Source organism: Cervus canadensis, chromosome 12 (genome assembly GCF_019320065.1).
Source record: "Cervus canadensis isolate Bull #8, Minnesota chromosome 12, ASM1932006v1, whole genome shotgun sequence".
NCBI classification, from domain to species: domain Eukaryota; kingdom Metazoa; phylum Chordata; class Mammalia; order Artiodactyla; family Cervidae; genus Cervus; species Cervus canadensis.
This window is the reverse complement of record NC_057397.1, coordinates 76593923-76599565: the sequence shown is the minus strand read 5'-3', so window position 1 is coordinate 76599565 and position 5643 is coordinate 76593923. Positions and strand designations below refer to the sequence as shown.

The 5643-nt window shown below is 46.6% G+C and overlaps 1 long non-coding RNA gene across 1 annotated transcript; it reads right to left on the bottom strand.

The window, feature by feature from the left end:
* Positions 1-257: 257 nt before the first annotated feature.
* Positions 258-5643, bottom strand: LOC122451354. The gene is made up of 3 exons (XR_006272380.1): positions 5330-5643; positions 1723-1783; positions 258-311 (listed from the first exon to the last, which is right to left on the bottom strand). It is a non-coding gene; the product is annotated as an uncharacterized LOC122451354 (long non-coding RNA).

Sequence of the window (5643 nt, the reverse complement as noted above, 5' to 3'; positions counted from 1 at the left end):
TCTTTCCTTTTCATGGCTGAATAACATTCCATGGCAAACTTGAGGGTATTATGCAACTGGAAGGACTGATGCTGAAGCTGAAGCTCCAATACTTTGGCCACCTGATGTGAAGACCTGACTCATCTGAAGAGACCCTGATGCTGGGAAAGATTGAGGGCAGGAGGAGAAGGGGATGACAGAGGATGAGATGGTTGGATGGCATCACCAATCCGACGGATGAGTTTGACTAAGCTCCGGGAGTTGGTGATGGACAGGGAGGCCTGGCGTGCTGCAGTCCATGGGGTTGCAGAGAGTCGGACATGACTGAGTGACTGAACAACAACAACAGAATCAATCAGACAGAGGAAAACAAGTACGACATAATATTCACTTATTTGTAGAATCTGAAAAGGCTTACTCATACAAACAAAATGCAGGGAGCCCAGCCCACTGCTTTGTGATGACCTAAAGGGGTGGGACGGGGGTGAGTGGGAGGGGACACAGGGATACTTAGGGCTTGTTCACACTGTTGTAGGGGGGAAATCAACACGAGGCTGTAAAGCAATTATCCTCCAGGGCATTTATGTAGTTATGACTGATTCACATTATTGTACAGCAGAAATCAATACAACACTGTAAAACAATTACCATCCAATTAATTTTTTTTTAAGAATGATCAGGGAAAACATATAAAGATATTTGCATAATCGACTTTCTTATGGCACTAACTCTGTGACCTCTGCTAGTTTTGTTACCCTTTCCAGGACAGTTACCAAGGCCAGGAATGAGGTCCATGCTGCCTGGCCGATTTACGAGAGGAGCTGATAGAGCAATGTTACACCAACACAGTCCTGGGGACAGTGATCACATTTTGCAAGACAGTCAGAATTTGTAAAAGGAATCGAGCACGTTTTCTGAGAAGTCACTAGGAAACTATGATCTGAAACATATTACATTTTTTTAGTTTACCGGCATTTGTTAAGTTGCTTCTAATCTGACCTGGAAATTAATATAGTGGAAACAGAATGATGCTTTGGATGCAGGACAGATTCACGTGTAAACCTAGCTGTCCCCTGGGCTTCTCCGTGATGGTGCAAGGTTTACTTAATGTCTGTTAGCGTCTGTTTCCTCTTTTGGGGGATTTTTGTGAAGATTAACTGGAATGATATATGCAAAACACTAGTCGTCGCCTGGGTGTATCAGACACTCATTATTAGTTTGCCATCTTCCCCCCACTCTCCTTCCTTCCTCCCCAGATTGCCGTCAGCAGTTGCCAAACTCAACGGACAGCTTTATTTGGTGTTTGTTTATAACGCTTGTCAGCGCTGGACACTGCTGACTCTACACCCTTTCTCGCCTGTGGTTTTCACAATGCCACTGTCTCCTGTTTTCTTCCTGCCTTTACAATTCTTGTTTGTTTTAATATTTATTTATTTATGGGCTCGCCCAGTGGCTCAGCAGTAAAGTCTGCCTGCCAACGCAGGAGACGGAGGTCGGGAAGATCCCCTGCAGGAGGGCATGGCAACCACCCCAGTATTCTTGGCTGGAAGCTCCCACGGACAGAGGAGCCTGGTGGGCTACAGTCCCTGGGGTCACAGAGTCGGACAGGCCTGAGTGGGGGAGCAGGACGCTGGTCTGACTGGACGGGGCTGAGGGCGGAATGCGAGCGGTGGGGGGTCGGCTGCCACACAGATGGAGCTTCACTGGCTCACCCCCCGCCCTGCCCTGCCGCTCAGTTCCTACCTGGCCAGGGACCAGCACTCATCTGAGGCCTGGGGTCTGAGGACTGCTGTTCTCAAACCAACTGAAAAAAAAGGAAGAAAAATTTTATCTTCAAAGAACTTGGGAAATACCCACAACCCCAAACTCTGAAGAATAACTGCTAAACACAGTAAAACTTGAATCTGATTGAGGAAGGAAAATTACAGTAAGTTCACATTTCCATAGGCGTGAATGCTCAATCACAAAGCCTTGTTTGACTTTTTGTGACCCCATGGAGTGTAGCCCACCAGGCTCCTCTGTCCACGGGATTCTCCAGGCAACTATCCTGGAGTGGGTTGCCATTTCCTGCTCCAAGGGATCTTCCTGATTCAGGGATCAAACATGAGTCTCCTGCATTGACAGGTGGATTCTTTACCACTGAGCCACCAGGGAAGCCCTCTACATCTGACACCTTATAGCAAAACAAACTCTTGATTAAAATGTAAACATAAAACAGGAAGTCCTACAAGTATGAAAGAAAAAGTGTTTGGATTTTAAAATAATATTGGAGTGGAAGAGACATTTCTAAGAACTGGCTAGAGCCCAGGAGCCATGAATGACATTGTGGTCAACTTACCTGTTTTCTTAGTATACAAAGAGTCTTATAAATCAGCAAGGAAAAGACCACAAACTAATAGAGAGTTTGGCAAGGAAAATAAAAAATTGTTCACAGGAAAAGAAGTACAAATGGTTTATAAACATAAGAGTGCTTGCTCATCTTCACTCAGTTAAAGAAATGTAAGTAAAAACAAGGAAATTAAAAAAAGGTTAACTTATCAGATCGGGCAAGAGTTAGAAGTCTGATCACAGTAAAGTCAAGGGTATGTGGAAACATACAGTCACGCTCTGGCGGTGAGAGCGTAAGGAGGCACTTCTTTTCAATGGGCAAATTGAAAATAGCGCTCAGAGTTTAAAAGCACATGCCCTTTGATCCAGCAGTTGTGCTTTTAGTCATTTATTTTACCTGAATACTCCCATATATTTGCATAGATAGAAGTACAAGGATGGATTGCAACTTTGTTTGTAATAATAAACAATTGAGAACTTAAATATATTTACACACTGAGAATTATTTCAATAAAAGATGATGCAACAATCTAATGCGTGGGATACCATACAGCTATTTTTTTTTAAAGGAGGTAAAATTGCATATGCTGAAACAGAAAGATCTCTGTGATTCATTGTAAATCGAGAAAGAAGCACGTACAGAGAGCAGTATATAAATACTCATCCACAGGAGGACTTATAAGAATGTTTATATGGAAAATTTTTGGAAGAAGAGAGAATTAAGATTTAACTCAGGAGCGGGGGTAAACCCACTGGTCTGGGATAAAGAGAAGAATTCATCTTTTATTATATCCTTTTGAATATTTAAAAAAATATGTATGTGGCTTTCATAATGAGAATTAAAAAAGCTAAATACAAAATGCAATCAAATTCAAAAGGGGAAATTTCAAATCTCTTTAATGACCCTGCCTGACTTACAGGATTAGGTCCAGAAGCCCCGCCTGGCACAGTAACCGCCTGGCAGAGTGACCTAGGTGACCTTGCTCACCCTGTCTCCCAGCATTTCTCTTGGTCAAAAAATGAGTGAATAAATAGATAGCTGTATAAAAATGTTTTTAGAAAGCTTGCACTGGTGTTTCCAATGAACATCGCATTTTGACTAAATGAGCTCTGAGATCTTCTGACCCGCTGTCTTGTAATTGTCTTCAGGGTATTTTTTCCTTACCTTCATTGAATCCTTCTGAAAGGGTGGCGCTCTAGGAATTGGGAACTAATCTTGGATTCTCCCAAACCCAGCTTTCCTATTTTACAGACTAAAGATGCCAGACTTCTTTCTTTGTAGTCTTTTTTTAAAAAGAGAGAGAAGAATGGAAAGCTCGTCTCATTTCTTCTTACAGTTTTTTAATTATTCACTTTTGGTTGCTCTGAGTCTTCCTTGTTACACACAAGCTTTCTCCAATTTCGATGACAGGGGCTTCTCTTGTTGCAGAGTGGGGCTCCCGGTGCCCCGCTTCAGTAATTGCAGCTCAGTGGGGGCTCAGTAAAGAACACGGGAGACGTGAGAAGTGGGCTTGATCCCTGGGTCGGGAAGATCCCCTGGAGGAGGGCATGGCATCCCACTCCCGTGTTCTTGCCTGGAGAAGCCCACGGACAGAGGAGCCTGGTGGGCCATAGTCCGTGGAGTCGCCGAGACTCAGACGGGACTGAGGCGCTTCAGCAGGCACGCGGGGGCTCAGCTGTGGCTCACGGCTTAGTTGCTCCTCACCGTGTGGAATCTTCCTGGACCAGCGGTGGAACGTGTGGCTCCTGTGTTGGCGGCCGGATTCCCATCCTCTGTACCACCAGGGAAGTCCCTTTCTTTGCAGTTTTGATTGATGTTTTCAAATGAAATGATGCTGGTCTTTTTAAGATGTCTTCACTTCCCTTGGACTGCAAGGAGATCCAACATGTCCATCCTAAAGGAGATCAGTCCTGGGTGTTTATTGGAAGGACTGATGTTGAAGCTGAAACTCCAATACTTTGGCCACCTGATGCGAAGAGCTGACTCATTTGAAAAGACCCTGATGCTGGGAAAGATTGAAGGTGGGAGGAGAAGGGGACAACAGAGGATGAGATGGTTGGATGGCATCACTGATTCGATGGACATGAGTTTGGGTAGACTCTTGGGAGTTGGTGATGGACAGGGAGGCCTGGCGTGCTGCAGTCCATGGGGTCACAGAGTCGGACACGACTGAGCGACTGAACTGAACCCTCCCCTGATATTGCTGGTCCTTTAGCCATATCTACCATAGCCATACTTATGGTTTCTTGAGCACATCATCACCTCACTGTCTTTATTTCTTTACCTGTCTCTGATTCCTTCCTGGAAAATTGTTCCTCATCCATTAAAGCCCACTTCAAAGGATGCCTCTTTTATGAGCTCTGATCTGACACTTTCAGGCAAAATAAGCTTTTCCGTCATCTTTGCTCTGGTAGGACTTTCATCTGAGGGAGGCCAGGTATGTCCTCATCCCATCTGCTCCGTGGGCCCCACGAGGACTCGAGCCCTGAGCCCTCTTCACAGCAACTGAACACCAGACCGGTTCCCACCAGACGCCAGAGGGTTAGGGTGGGGAGGGGCTCTGCTGACGACAGTCTGGGGTCCACACTGGCTCGGGCAGGTCACCCCACAGAGGAAGGGCAGGAAGGGACCAGACAGGGGTGTAATGTCACACACATGTACGCGATGAGTTTACACATATGCATATGTGATATGTTAATGTCACACGCATGTGTGTGTTTTACACGAGTTACCTCTTTCATTCTTTACCTTTCAAAGCAAGTCATCTTATCATCATTTTGGAAATGCAGAAATCTAAGGCTCAGAGAGTCAGATGGTGAAGAATCTGCCTGCGATGCAGGAGACCAGGTTTGATCCCTGGGTCGGGAAGACCCCTGGAGAAGGGCTTGGCAACCCACCCCAGTATTCCTGCCTGGAAAGTCCCATGGACAGAGGAGCCTGGCGGGCTCCATGGGGGAGCACAGAGTTGGACACGACTGAGCAACTAGCACTTTCAAGGCTCAGAGAGATTAAGTAAATTACCCGAGACGGGTGGTGGAGTTCGGTGTCAAACTTGGGACTTTCTGGTTGCCCCTGTTCCTGTTGCATTCTGGAATCTGCTTTCCGGGAGGGAGAGGTTGAGACTGAAGCAGCGGTGTTCTCCCTCGAGGGGGCGCGTCTCCAAGCTCCACGTTCTCTCCTGCCATCGAGGGGAGCAGGGGCTGCTGAGGGGACAGGAGGGGAGCAGGGCTGAGATGGGGGTGAGGGCAGCCTCCCTCTCCTCCTCTCCGTCTCCAGAGGAGCCCCGGGAAGCCTCGGAGGGGAGCAGGGCTGAGGGGATGGCGGGAGGGCGGCCC